General features: G+C 38.6%; 1 protein-coding gene across 1 annotated transcript in view; it reads right to left on the minus strand.

The window, feature by feature from the left end:
• Positions 1 to 16111, minus strand: part of LOC124274405 (roundabout homolog 2-like) — a 310106-nt gene that overhangs the window by 159393 nt on the left and 134602 nt on the right. Inside the window, 1 exon segment of the mRNA XM_046709782.1 lies at positions 5393 to 5590. The gene's annotated coding sequence lies outside the window, so the exon portion shown is untranslated.

A 16111-nucleotide genomic window follows, 5' to 3' on the forward strand; every position in this document is an offset into this window, starting at 1 on the left:
AAATGTAATCAGTCGTTGCAGTGAGGGAACATTCGGCAACTTTGAAACAATGACACAAGGGCACCAGACTTTGCATACATGGGATTCAAACTCAGACCATTGATGTGATCAGTTAACACTTTCACCACTCTGCCTCCCTGCATCACTCTTCATCACTCGTAGCACACTACCCCAATCAATATTGCTGTAAGAGAGCCACACTATTGCCAGGGCAAATTAAAGCTGTGACATCATCTCAACATTTCACTTAATCCACTAACAATTTGCCATTGTTGTGATATACTAACATCGGACACCAATAATCTCACCTCACTTCCCAACAACTATGAACATGTGACAGCATTATTGGACCTGAAGAATGTTTGCGTCGTATCAATAATATACATGCCATCTGCAATATTTATGTAATACTCACAGTAGGCCTCCAAACATCTATATCATGATTCCCAAACATTCTCACACGCTCCTTGTTGTGACAGGGGCTGTCTGTCCTCACACACCCCAACCAAAAAAAGATTGTACGTTAACTTGGCAAGAGCTAGAAAACCAAATATACAAGCCCCATAACCTTAGTAGATGTGTGCAAATATAGCGGAAGCAAGGCGGTGTACGAATGAATGTTATATAAGATCGTTATCTCTTGATAAATATTTCATGAATTCAAACTGAAGCCACGTGACTAATAATCCCTCCTCGCAGCAGATTGTGCATCAGAAATACTCAAATCTCGGTGCAAAAGTTAGCGTAATAATGTACACATGTTCCAGGCTATTAATGCGAAAAGCTCGTAGGAGAGGAAATCTGTTACACAGGTATTGCAGCGGCCAATTTTACAAACATTTCTGACTTATAATGTATCCCAGCTGTTCCCCGCTCTGAATCACTAAAAAACCCACACAATAAAAGAACCGGAAAACGCATGTTGGAATTCCATCTCCCTTGATAACACAGTCATAGCCCAGCACAAACAAAATATACACCAATGCAACAGAAAAACATACACCATGCAAAACGTTTCGGATAAATATTTGCATTTTGAAAATAAACATCTTTTATAGAGCCCGTCTCTGTTTAGTGCACTTGAAATGACAGTTTATATAATTTATACACTTTGAGATTTAACCTGACCATATTGTTATCTTAAGAGAAAGGCCATGTTTATATGCTGTTCTTGTTCTCAATGGAATGCTTAAGCACGAAAGTGTAGTTGACATGTTTAGATACAGCTTATATTATTTTAGCATCAGCCGTGGACCATAACTTTAAAACATTTAAACTATGTCTCAATTGTTTCACACCACAAAAATATGAGAGTTTCCCATTCATGTTGTAAATGAATGTCAGTGATGCTTTTAATGAAAAACTTTCTACTTTTTGTTCAACCCTGTACAGACTTCATGTTTCTTAAACAAATTTGCGAAAAGAATATTTGAAAAAATACATCTCCTTGTCATATCCTTATTTTCCCATTAAAAATATATTATTTGAAATTTGGTTTCTAAAACTGAACTTAACCTGTGTGCAGAACCCAAGGAGACATAAATGTTTTCCCAAAATCTTGAAATTTGATCAGAAAATTGGACTCACATGAACGGTTCAAAAGACATGAATGGAATCTCACACTGGAGGTAACGACCGAATATACACAAACACTACCTTCACACACAAGCGTTTTCAACTCCCAATGTGCTGCTTGGTAATCATTTCAAGCGTAGGTTAATACCGACCCAAAAACTGATTTTCTTCTGACAAAGGCCCATTTAAACCAACAACACAGAATCAAAAAGGCATAGACACTCAGCATTCTTTGAACTCATTTTGTGAATTCTCCATCCAGACATCAGTTTCATTTCAACTTCATCACTTGAGCTGTTGAACAATTTGAACGCTCTGAAATTTCAATTAAACTCAAAAATTCACTAGAAAATGCCATTGTGAACACATGTGGCAATATGGCCCTCTTCTCTTACCGATTTGAGTGCATTGTCAGCCATGAGCCCGATACCATATGGAACACGTGTTATTGTGGCAGGATTTGGGGACGATGGAAGAAAATAAACGTAATATTCTACTTCTGATGTCATCGCGATCTTGTTGTGACAAATACTTATCCAATAGGTCATCACATTTGCCAAAGTTAAAAATCCTTCATCAAATTTCACGTAAATACCATTTGTCTTGTAAGTTTATTAGATTAATGCAGTTTTTCAATTTCTTTCCCGTTTTGTATCATTTCCAGTTTTGTATCAGGCATAAGCCAATCTCCGTCTGCACTATGCATGCTATTTTGACGATTGACAAGAAATGTGGAGGCAAATTTAGAAAACACATGGATGTCAAAATTTTGTCTCCATAATTTACTGTGAGTATTTCCACAGGATATGTCACATATGTGCTCACGTCACAAAGTTCTAATACGCGACACGCACCTTTCTCCATTCTTCGTTAATGATCAATTCTATTCGTAAATACAAAATGCAAATTCCAGAGATATCTTTATTATCTGCAGAACAGATACCACCGGATATAACAAGCAAACTTGTGGTGGAATTTATGAATGGTTCACTGAAATTCAGTGACGACACCAGATGTTCACGAAAATAATTATACCAGACTTACAAAAACCTAGTCATTATTCAAAAAACTTCCAGAAGCTCATACGTCACATGGAATCCAGACAGCAATACAGGTACTTCAACGCAGCAGAAGAATTCTTGTCAAGCACCTCAGTCAGTGTGCCCCTTACACAACAGGAAGCCCAATGAAACACAAAACATGTCCCACGCAATTGGCCACTACTGGACACTTCTTCACAACATGACCTTGACATCGACAGAGGCAAGGTGTGGCCAAATAGTTAGAGCATTAGCCTGGCATGACTACAGCCCGGATTTGATTCCCACATGGGTATTACATGAGAAGCCTATAGGTATTTTCCCCCATGTAATAATCTCGGAACATTGCTGAAAGTGTTGAAAACAATACTTACTCACTTATTCCTGTTGCTTAATCGTAACAGTCCACAAATATGGAAACATACCTGGACTCAGTCAGTTGTTTTTTTAGAGTAGAAGAGCAGGTCAAACCATGATTATAAAAAAAATTAAGCTGAACTGACTTCAAATATATCCCAAATCTTATGTTTTAGTTCAACTTGATTCCTTCATGTGTGAATATCTGATAACTTCTCCACAGAAGTTGTTTGAGGTGAAATTTTATTCAGCCAATCCACATCATGGCTTCTAAAGTCTCGTAATGAATGAGCAAAAGATTCAAACTCACATATCTGATTTTGGCATCTCAAAAAAGAAAAATGACTGTAATCGGGGACATCAAATGCAGAAAATAGAAATTGTGGAAATATTATACATGTTTACTTTCCAAAACATAGTTCCATCAAAGGAATATTTCTGGGGGTTTTAGGTTTTCGTTTTGACAAACTGAAATTCCAAATTTAGGCACAAAAAATGAATCCAAATCATTTCGAAGGATACGTCTGAATGCCTGAAGAACCAGCTTTCTTTCAGGTTGGGCAGTGAAAGTTAACCAGGGTGTCCCTGACTTGACTGTCTATCTTAACACAGAGAGGCATAATCTAGGAATAAAGTATTTGATTGTGACTTTAGTGAGTTAGTTTAGTCTGACGCCACACTCAGCAATACTTCAGCTGTATGGCGGCGGTCTGTAAATAATTGAGTCTGGACTAGACAATCCAGTGACCAACAGCATGAGCATCAATCTTCAGAATTGGGAACCGATGACGTGTGTCAACCAAGTCAGCGAGTCTGACCACCGATCCCTAGATACCTCTTACGACAACCATGGGTCATGGAAGATCATGGGTCTTAAAATCTGTAGATCTGCAACTGTGATGAGCCATGTGAGCAGACTTACATCAGTGTCTGTTGTTACAGAGTCAACATAATGAGTTGCAGATTCTCAACCTCTTCAAATTTCAAACAGCTTTAAAGGTGCAGTTTCCACATTTCCCACTTTAGATAACAGACTGCTGCCTCATCAACCATCCAACTGCTGAAACTCAACACTGAACAATTTCCCAAACCATTTCAAGCATTAATATTAGTCCACGCATGTGCATATTACAAAATACATAAATTTTTAAATCTTATCAAAGCTCCGTTACCAGGATCCTGGAGAATTTCTGCAATATATAACTCTGAATTGATCCATCTGACTATCAAACTGCTTTGTTAGAATTTCCACCAATGTGCAGTTGATATGATGGGATGCTTATACAATTCCGCCACCACAATGCTGGCAGGTGCAGCTAGTTAAACAGATAAAACCCAGCCGCACTTGGCTTCACCGTGAATGACATTAGTTTCAACCAGATAAAAACAGATTTGTTTGAACTTGTGCAGATCTTCAAGTGCACAATCTTTCTTCAAGAAAAGTCAAAATCATCCAAAAATAACTAGAAATCCATTCACTTGTCTCGAATACGGTAATGTACACCAATGATAAAACATCCCAGTTTCAAGTATATCCAACTTTCTTCAACTTTATCCATTAAACTTCTTCCCACCAAGCTGAGTCTACACAACGTCTCTGTATGTCAAATACATACAATAACATAAAATGTTCACATACAGTCAAATTTTGACAGTCAAATTTTAAAACTGTTATGAATTGCAGGAATTTTTTTTAATATGGTCAGGGATAAAAAGAAGAGTAAATTCCAATCTGTTATCAGTGGTAGTCCAACTGCAGTCTTTGTAGATACTCAGCATGAGGCCGTCGATGACCATGTACCTATATGTAACCCCCTCCCCCTTCCCCAACACGTGCTCCTACTCCAGGGGGATAGCCAGATGAGCAGTGCCTGATAACACGGAGACAAACATCCCGAAATAATTATATCCTTAGCCCTGTAACCTTGAAACATTACCAAACATTCAAGACAAACATTTTCATAACTTCCCTCAAGACATTTGAAAAGAAATCTTCAAGAAAAACTTTAATCTTGTCTTTTACAAAAAGTAGTAACAGAATTGATGTGGAGAATGGGGAAAGTTATTCAATGCAAAGTCCCTCTGTGAGGTAAGGACATTTGCATGGCCACTACAAAAAGTTTTAACAGTTTTAAGTCCCAGTTACAGAATCGACAGAAGAATGGGGAAAGATTTCAATACAAAGTCCCTCTGTGAGGCATTAGTCTGACCAGTCATTGCTGCAACTTGAAGATGAACTGAAGGGTGTAATTGCCAACCCGGTCTCCCTTCCCCACTGTGTACAACAACAAGGGTGTTTGTGTGGCCGATAAGATGATGAAGGGTCATTTTCATCATTTCAACTGCATTCATAAATCATACCCTTGATAAACCCTTGATAATTACAACAGACAACATCTCGTTTATACATAAAGACCTACCTTAAACGTTGGACGGAAACGCTATAGGTAATTACTCCATGGTATAAAACACAGGTACCACACGTTAGCCGTCTGCTTTGCTTCAAGCTATCCCACAAAGCAACTGTTTTCTTGCACGTGAGTCCGGGAGAACACACTTCCTCTCCCAGCGCTATTAGCTTCGGCAGGCTCGTTAAAAGTCAGCTGACCGAAGCAGAGCTGTAAGGGAAAAACTTGGGTTACTTCCTTTACAACTGACAGAATTAGTATTTAGTTGCACCCTTGGTTAGCGGTGAATACCGGCAACATTTCTGGAGAATTTCACTACAATGTACCAGGTTAAATGGTTCGCCATCGATGTACTTAAACCGTCTTGCTTCCGTTCCTTGTTTTTCCCCGTCAGTTTGTCAATATCATCTGGCTGTGTAATGAATGAGAATGTAATTGGGAATTCATTTACAAAAGTGTTTTCATAATGGAAGATATTTTTTCAGATACCTCTTTCCTGTCTTTTTTAAAAATGAGTATCTGTGTATTGAGAAACATGTATTTATTCTATTCACTGGTCAAGGTATTACTGACATATTTTGTCTGAATGTAACAAAGAAAAATCGCATATTTCATGTTTAATAAATATTTAAATGAACACAATTACAATTGACAAAACTGGTTAATAATGTAAAACTACAGCCATGACTCTCCATGATCTCTTTAGTGGACAGATGGGGTGGAATTTGGCCCATATTCTGAGTGAAGTACAAAGGCTGACGCATGTTGCGTGCACCTTGGTGTATTTAGAACTCAATCAAAAACCCAGGAATTCTTCCAGAGGGCCAATTCCACTCACCCCCAAACCAGGGCAGGCCAGGAGTGTTATCCCAGAGCAGCGGCTTTGAGCTCGGTACCATGTGTTGAACACAAGTTCATTATCCAACATACCGAGTGACAATATGCCTGAGTTCACAGAACTGTGTGTGGGATAAAGGTGGAACACCCCACTGGGAGCATCCCACTTTGGCACCGAGGGGTCAGGTTTCTCTTTTTTTACCTCAGACTCTGGCAATTTTTTCACCCTTATCAGCGGTAGAATCAAATGAAAATCTTCTCAAGAAATCCAAGACTATTATTCCAGTTGAATGTAACAAGGGGTTACTTGGGGGAGTTTCAAATGGATTTGGTTCTGGGTGCTCCTTTTTTCCCCTCCTTTGAAAATGGAGTCTCCCATTGGCACCTCTTGAGGTACTAAATGTCTTTTTAATATTTGCCAGCCACAGCACTGGGACATATGGCTTAAATACATAACCTTGGGCCATAAATCATAATGTACATATGAACTCTTTCAGAGGTAGCCTGGATGAATTCAAGATGTTAAGATACATGCATAGTGTTGCCTGATTCATAGCACATTGTAAATTCAAATTATATTAATTTTTTAAATACACTTTCTTTCTTCTTCCTTGTTAAAAAGCTATAAACATCGTGATCAACAAAGACAAATGTAAAACACAAGCTCCTCTGTCGTTTTTACCTGGAGAACAGGTGTACAATTGAACCTAACATTGATTGATTCATTGAGTGAGTGAGTGAGTGAGTGAGTGAGTGAGTGAGTGAGTGAGTGAGTGAGTGAGTGAGTGAGGCTCCAGATTAAAAATCGTCTGCAGTGACCCTTGCTTGTAAGAGGTGAGGTGAAATTGGGTCTTACGTCATGCTTGAGAATATTTCGCTGATATGACGACGTGCATGCGTGTGTATGTGCGGCTGCTTGTACTAGCCCAGACTTAAGCTGGTTTTATAGTGCTAGCCCACTGAGATACCATGCCGCAGTGAAGCATGAATACCCCACTCAGACACAGTATACTGACTCCGAGCCGACCAGTCCTTGTTGTACCCATTAATGCCGAGCGCCAGGCAGGGACCAACAAGTACCATATTTTAACGTCTTTTGGTATGACGCGGTCGGGGATTGCTTGTAAGAGGCAACTAATGGGATTGGGTGGTCAGGCTCACTGACTCGGCTGATACATGTAATTGTATCCCAAATGCGGGGAGAACAATGCTCATAATGTTGATCACTGGATTGTCGGGTGAATTGCTGAGTGCGGCGTTAAACAACAAATAAACAAATCAAAGTGATGTAAGTCTGACCAGTTTATCTCCCCCGTGAGAGAGCAATCATATGCTGCTGAAACCCCAAGACCCTAATCATTACATGTCTGAGACTCAAACCTCCTATCATCAGCTTCTGGCATGACTTAGCAAGTCGTGCCCCCCTTGATAACCATCCCTCCTACAGAGCAAACTTCAATCACTTTTACACTCACTTAAATATTTGTCCACATAACTGACATAGCCCAGGTGAGACATGATCCCACCTCTCATAAGCTAATCATTTTTGGATAACACCACACATTCAAAGGCAAGCCCTCTGTGGGCGAGGGCGGTTTGCAGTGGAAGGAATGTGGCTCTCAAAAATCACCTGGCGACAATATGATCAGGAATTACAAGTAATGTTGGTCGTGTGTTTGTTGTCTGCTTGATAAGACAGTGTTGTGAAATATGCGGCATCACAGCGCAAAAAGCTACAGAGGTCAACAACAAGTGTTGTATAGATGAGATGCATGTGGTTCTCAAACACATGTAACACGTCTCTGTGTAACGGCAGGTCAGGGGCCACACAAAGGAATTCAATTTATTTAAAGTAGTCTTAAAGGGTGTTAAAAATCCATATAGGAGAGTAAGAGTTCATTTTGTCGTACTCTACAGTCAGCAAACATAAAGAGTGGTTATCAAGTCCATTGTTGAAGTCAGGACCAAACAATCCAGGGATTGATATCATGAGCAACAATATAATCCAAGGTGACAGGATCCGCTGACACCATGAACCAAGTCAACACTTGACCACCTAATTAAGGATGGTGGGGTAGCCTAGTGGTTAAAGTGTTCGCTCACCACGCCAAAGACTGGGGTTTGATTCCCACTTGAGTACAATGTTTGAAGCCCATTTCTGGTGTCCCCTACCTAAAAGTGGAATAAAACCAAACTCACTCACTCACTCACCTAATCCATTAGGTTGCTTCATACCATCACAGGTGGCTGGGAGCCACTTCTAACACAAATGGCAGTAGGGTTCTATAAGTATAGACCAAACATACCAGTGGTCGATGGTATGAGTACCCTATTACAGTATGATTACATGCCATCATGCCTTCTCCAACACATACAAGGCTGGATAGATATTGTGGCAACTTAAGGCATGTCAGTACAATTGGATATACAATAATATGCCACTAACCAAAACCAAACTGTAGTAGTGAAATGGGTCACAAAGACATTTTTGCCATGCTGAACAACAACCTTGACATTTGACATGCCTATTTTAAAAATAACTGAACAATTGAATCTAAAATATACAAGGTGGTTACACTGTTACCCTAATAATCTATTTCAATAGTAAATTAGTTAACTAACTAATAACACAGATCCCTAATCAAGGCATCCACCAGAGTTGGAATACCCGACACAGAGATGTTTAATAATTTGATAAAGGTTTCACGTGTTTTACGTCTGCTTCAATAACTTTCAATATCATCACGACACATTCATCAAGACTTAATCAAGCAATTTATTAATAATCTCAAAAAGAACTTAATTAAGGGAATGAATTATTGCGAAAAGAAAAATATTCTCAAAATATATTTCGAGCCCAAGGATGAAACAAGATTACACTTGAACACAGAAAGAAATAAGCCTGTGGTATTGGCGATCTGCAATACTTTCTGCATGGGTACATGACCCTTTAGCTCTTTCGCCAGCTTCAGCAGCAGACTCCCACAGTATGATGCAAATTTCATTCTAAAACATTATCTCAAGTGATCTACTCAATTAAGCGCAAATCAGAGAACATATTGAAGCCTTTTAAATCAATATCCAATCAGGGATTAGATAAAGCTCTGGAAAATTTCTGACCAATCAGACAAGACTTACAATCAGTTAAATCAAACTTGGATCTAAAGAAACGACCAATCATAGTCAATATGTCTCAAGAGCACCCGGACGTAAATCTTTGGAAATAAATGCCGGCCAGCATGAAACAGTTTACTTCAATCCAGCCATGCAGGAAATATTGGATAAAAATTAAATCATTTCAACATCTCAAAGAACTGTCGACTTTTGATCATAGGTGTGTAAAATCGAGATGAGGAAAGATGAATCAATAGTTCAGTTATCTGCAGACAACGATCACATAAGACTCATGTCGGATCTCTTAATTCCACTTGTACTTGTATCATATTAATGTCTCTTGGCTGAAGATTATCAACTTGGTCATATTCTTATGACAATACTGGGCACAATGTGTGAAGCCCATTTCTGGTGTCCCCCGCCGTGATGTTGCTGGAATATTGCTGAAAGCGGCGTAAAACCAAACTCAGTCAGTCAGTCAGTCTTATGACAATACACCTTCAAAAGCAAAATGGAACCAAATTTCAACAATCTTGAATTTATTATCACATAATAAATGATCCTAGTTTTCATTTTTATGTAAAAGAGTGTTACACACAGGCACACAAAGGTACACACAGACAGACACAGAGTCAAACATACATAGAGAGAGGCAGATAGACACACACACTTGTAAACACACACACACAGCATCAAACATACATAGAGAGAGGCTGATAGACAGACACACACTTAAAAACACACACACACAGACACAGCGTCAAACATACATAGAGAGAGGCAGATAGACACACACACGTGTTGTAAACACACACACACAGCATCAAACATACATAGAGAGAGGCTGATAGACACACACACACTTATAAACACACACACACAGACACAGCATCAAACATACATAGAGAGAGGCAGATAGACACACACTTATAAACACACACACAGACACAGCATCAAACATAATGAGAGAGGCAGATTGACACACACACACACACACACACACACACAGACACAGCGTCAAACATACATAGAGAGAGGCAGATAGACACACACTTATAAACACACACACAGACACAGCATCAAACATACAGAGAGAGGCAGATTGACACACACACACACACACACACAGACACAGCGTCAAACATACATAGAGAGAGGCAGATAGACACACACTTATAAACACACACACACAGACACAGCATCAAACATACATAGAGAGAGGCAGATAGACACACACTTGTAAACACACACCCACACACACACACACAATCATTCATACAACATACCCAACAGACTCACAACCCTCTCTCACACACACACACACTATTAAGAATAATAGAAAAAGGTATTTAAAGATTTTACTGAGAAATTACAATATTTATGAACACAGGACAAATCTTTTTGACAAGGTGACAGAACAGTATTGACAATCTGCTGTTATATAACAATTGTAAAACTATTTAATACCACCCAAACTTGTCTTCTTTCAACTTGTGAATTTTTACAGATATAAACAAAATACCTAAGAATTTTTCATGCACTTATTACAACCCTGTTTTTTACAAACCTAATCATAAAATGAAGGTACAAGACATTATCCTTGATACTGATGAAAGATTAGTCTCGTGCTGAGTCAGCAATATCTATCCTGAATGACAAAGTCTGTCCTATCAGAGATCAGCGCCTATAGAGATCTCTTCACCTGTATACAGGAAGGGGAATATACTGACAAGCCCCTGGCAACATCACACCTTGCAGGCAATAGGACTGAAACAACAGCTCTTGTACAAGAATTGATTCATGTGTTCATCGCACCTGTATCAGAGAAGCGTTTCAAGTTGATTTCAATAACAGTAAATCCTGCTGTATCAGCCTCTGCATCAACCCATGATTTCCGCGCTGTTCCACGCTGTTGTTCCACCACAATCTGTACACCCAGTCAGCATGTTAATACACTCTCCAGCCATCCACCTGTTCCAATCCGTAATCACTTCCTTTTTCAAGTTTATTTAACTACATGGAGTTTTGGAAACTGTTCAAATGTTAGTTTTCCACGAAAAACCAAAACTTCCCTAATTAGCAGGAAGATACAATTACCTAACCAACTTAAACTTGATATGAGAAAAAGAGTTGGAAGAAAACCTACAACCGATAAAAATTGGTGAAAAATGTATGCCAAATTCCACCTCTGGTGCCAAGACTCTTAGATAACCGGTTGTGGTAAAACAGACATATTCAGGAAAACCCTGATCTTGCGAATACCTCAACACGAAAACCTCAATCTTGGTTAGTTTGTAACATAACATCTGTATGTTTGTGACTCCTTATCAAATCGCCACCAAGACAATAGAATCTTCTCTGAAGCTGAATCACTTCCAGAGCCTTCCAGAGCATTGTATAAGGTCCTGCTAACGTTACAAGTGAAACTTGTGCAAACCCAGTGCTCCGACATGAAAGGTTTGCGCGTGTTCCCCAGCTCCGTGCTTCATCCATGGAAAGGTTACGATAGCCATAAGGTAAACAAACGCTACAAAGGTAAAATAAGTATTTTTGCCTATCTCAGCGAAGGCGGTCTCTAGACAAACACAGATGTTCGCGATTACTGGGAGCTCAAAGCCTCACACCAACATCACACAAAAACATGTACGCTTGAAACCTTAATGGAAAAATATCTTGTAAATTGTTTTCAGTAATGAAGTTAAAATGTGAAGTTTGAAACTAAAATGTTATGCTTGATAGCTAAAATGTTTCTAAATGCAGTGATCAAATGCATTCATTCCCGCATGTCAGCTTTTTATCTCCACCACGTTTCACATGGTGTTTTTCTCAACAAAGGTCACAGTTGTTTCCATATTAATTTCAAGTTTCATGCTGTTTTCTTAAAGTAATTGCTTGTTGTAAAGAATGTTATTTTACATTTAAAATGTTTATTTAAAAACAAGGCTTTTAAGAATATTAAATGCCCCTTAAATATGACTGATATTTTTCTAAAACGTTTCCTTTAGTATTAGTTTTGTTAAAATGTAAAACTTTAAAAGAAAATAAAGTCATATGAGGCTATTCCTTTTAACAGTCTTCAAAGCCTCACTAACATATAAAGAAAAATGCCTTGAAAACAATATTAAGAAAACCTCACATAAAAAGTCAATATACAGCCTTTTCATCACGGTCATTTTTCATAATTTGTGAAGTACAAATATGGCTACTCTTTTGAAAGAGCTCGAAAAATCCTTTCATCTACATTACTACAATGTTTTTTCCATACAAAAAAGTTGCAAACTCCATGTCTACTTCGTCTGTTCTTGGGCTCTGGATGCTGAAGCAAGCCTAAGCCATATGCTAACGGCCCCTTCCTCTGACACAACAGCCGATGAAAAATCAAAGGGGAGGGTGGTATCTGAACAATTCAAATTAGATCTACCACAGTCTGTTCTGTGTTTTGTGGTTGGGGTAAAACAGGTTAAGGAAACTGAAGACCAGAGAGGGAATTATGGGTAATCTCGGAGGGCTGACTCAAAGGTCTAAATGTGAGGCCAGTCTGATTAAGGTTTGCGAACGTGTCAAAAGCCATAAGATATTGATTTTCATATAAAAGATATTTTCTTCTGAGGTATTTCGATAAAAGGAAGGCAAATATTGATTTACATGTTCTATGGACGTTACAAATACTGCAGACATACAAATAAATGAAAATATGTTGGATGACTGGCAGACATAACATCATCTTGGTTCTATACTACACTTATCACAGTATTTGATACAGGACTATTTGTGAACATAAGAGTCTTAAATCTTAGAACATACACATCAGAGGATAAAGGATAGAATACACATGAATACATATTGATTATCATTCCATATCTTTCAAAATGACAATTATTAAAGAGTGGAAAACTTATGGATGTCAAGTTATGTATTATGCATATTGATGAACATGTTCAGAACATAATCTTTGTCTTATATCGATATATGAATATACTCCACCACATTCCTCATAATACATAATTCAGACTATGACATCCATAAATTGTGCCCCTTTTAGGAGTATGACAAGGTTTTATCACACTTATCAATAGAAAAAATAAATATATTTCAATAAGAGTATACAAAAACTTTGGCATTATGTATGTACATTATAATGGTGACATTTTGGCAAAAGGACTATAACAAATGTAGTCAAAAATATTTTTGAAATTAAAAATGTCTGACAAATAGAAATGAAAGTATATGCTGAAAGTAAAATATATCATATTGACAATATGACTTAATAAACTTAACATATGTGGCAAATATATTTTTTCAAATTTTCAAAATGGCTGACTAAAAATAATTGACAATGCATTGAATCTGAATGGCCAAATAGATTTGCCAGTTTCATTTTACACATGAACATGAATTTGGGAGGTGAAACTTCAGGTGACAAAATGATAATAGAAACATGTCTTAGGATAAAAAACACCCTCATCGTTCTGTGAGGTATGTTTCAGTCAGCTCCTTGCACGGCGTGTGTTAAAGGCATCAGCAGCGTGTACAACATCCATGTCGCTGTCACCATTACATGGGCAACATGAGTGCGTGGCTTTCAGCTAAATCAGGGGGAATTTATTGTTTTGTTGTCCTAAAACATTGCCATTCAAGGTATCAGTGTTTAACGACTTTTGTCAGTTTTCGCTAATCCTGTCGTTTTACCGTCAAGAATGGCTGTCATGTTTTTACATAATTACTGTCTCATGGTATCACCATCTCTCTCAAAGACAACATTCCTGGACTACCTCCCGGTCAAACCATAAAAGTCTGCATGGACTCAGGTTATTCTGAGTGATTTATTTCAGATAGACCCGTTATTTCAGATAGACCCATGAAGATCCGGGTTAGAATGATCTTACTAACCCATGCTTATTGTAAGAGGCGATTAACGGGATCGGGTGGTCAGACTCACTGACTTGGTTGACACATGTCATTGTATCCTAATTGCGCAGATCGATGCTCATGCTGTTGATCACTGGATTGTCTGGTCCAGATTCAATTATTTACAGACCTCCGCCATATAGCTGGAATATTGCTGAGTGCGGCATAAAACTAAGCTCACTCGCTTACTCACTGAGCACTGGCCCAAGTCTGTGGTACAGTGGATAGAGTGTTTGCCCTATCGATCAGAAGCTCATGGTTTGATCCCTGACTGCATATCAAAAGATGTTAAAAGATGGCACTTGTTGTTACCTTGCCTTCTGCTTGGCATAAGTGGGTACAACAAGGACTGGACAGTTTATACTGTGTCTCAGTGGGATATCAATGTGAGAATGCTACATGGTATCTCAATGGACAAGCAATAAAGATTAATAAAAATAATCTGACCAAGTAGCGGCCCCCAGCCCTTCCGCCCCATGAATGATGCACATCGCAGTAAAAATACAATTATCATGAATACAACCTCTCTTGTTACAAAACCAAAAATTGGGAAGGAAACAGAAGTTGTTACATCCAAAGAAATCTACAGATATCACACAAAGAATACAGTGAAAGATCTGACTGACTGACTGACTGAGTTTGGTTTTACACCGCTTTTAGCAATATTCCAGCAATATCACGGCGGGGGACACCAGAAATGGGCTTCACTCATTGTACCCATGTGGGGATTCGAACCCGGGTCTTCGGCATGACGAGCCAATGCTTTAACCACTAGACTACCCCACCGCCCCGTGAAAGATATGAATATATACTGATGGTAAGAAGAAAAGGAACACATATAGCAGCAGTGTTTGTTGACATGAAATCCTGCATGTGGTGTAGACATGGCCGGCATATGTCACCTGATGTATAACACCAGGATAATGTGTAATACCATCTTACTCTGTTGATATGTTGATACTGTGTGATCTAAACCTGAACCTTTTCTCTGGGGTATTACACTGTTCCTCAACATCAACAAGGTCTAAAAATCACACATGTCATCCTTGATATGCACACAAGAAACGTCAAAGACCCTTTCCATATCATTAAACCACATCATTAAACCATATATTGAAACTCACATGAAGTAACACAGCTATCACAATAAGTTTCATGTGACCAATAAGACTGATGTTATAACTAGTTTCATGTAGGTTATAACGCTATTATCAAGCAAATAGTAAAAATTTAATGATCTACATCAGTAATGTTGCTACAACTAAGAGGGTTGCTGAACACCCAAATCATATCATTTGTTTGCTTGTTTAATTGCTCTTCCAACAATATTCTCATTTAATGACAGAAATGTGTAAATACTGAAGTATGTACTAAACAACCAGTGATTGACATCATGAGCATCAAGCTACAAGACTGCGATACAACCTGCATCTACCAAGGCAATGAACTTGACCACCCAATCCAAAAGTCACCTCATACGGGTTGCTGAAGAAGCATCCCAACAAGTATCTTCATCAACCTCATCATTAGTACCCTCAACTTCAAAATGCTAATGAAAGCATCAATTACTGAACACAATCCTTTGATAAGTACCCTTGTCATGCAGATATTCAAACCCAGGCCCTCTGTATGACAAACTGACACACTATCCACTCAGCTATACCCCAACCTTCAAGCATGAGATACACATCAACCATCATTACCTGCAGTACGGTTGTGTTCTGACTAGGAGTAACAGGTGGGTTGTAAACAGAAAAACCACCTCCTGATATGAAGCGAGCTCCCTAGCCGATAAAGCTGCCCTATACACCACCAGGGGGAGCATCACTCAATGGAGCCTCTATTTGGAAGAGATATGGTAATGTCATGCTT

This window comes from Haliotis rubra, unplaced genomic scaffold (genome assembly GCF_003918875.1).
Source record: "Haliotis rubra isolate DU_JTF1 unplaced genomic scaffold, ASM391887v1 Scf190, whole genome shotgun sequence".
Classification (NCBI taxonomy): domain Eukaryota; kingdom Metazoa; phylum Mollusca; class Gastropoda; order Lepetellida; family Haliotidae; genus Haliotis; species Haliotis rubra.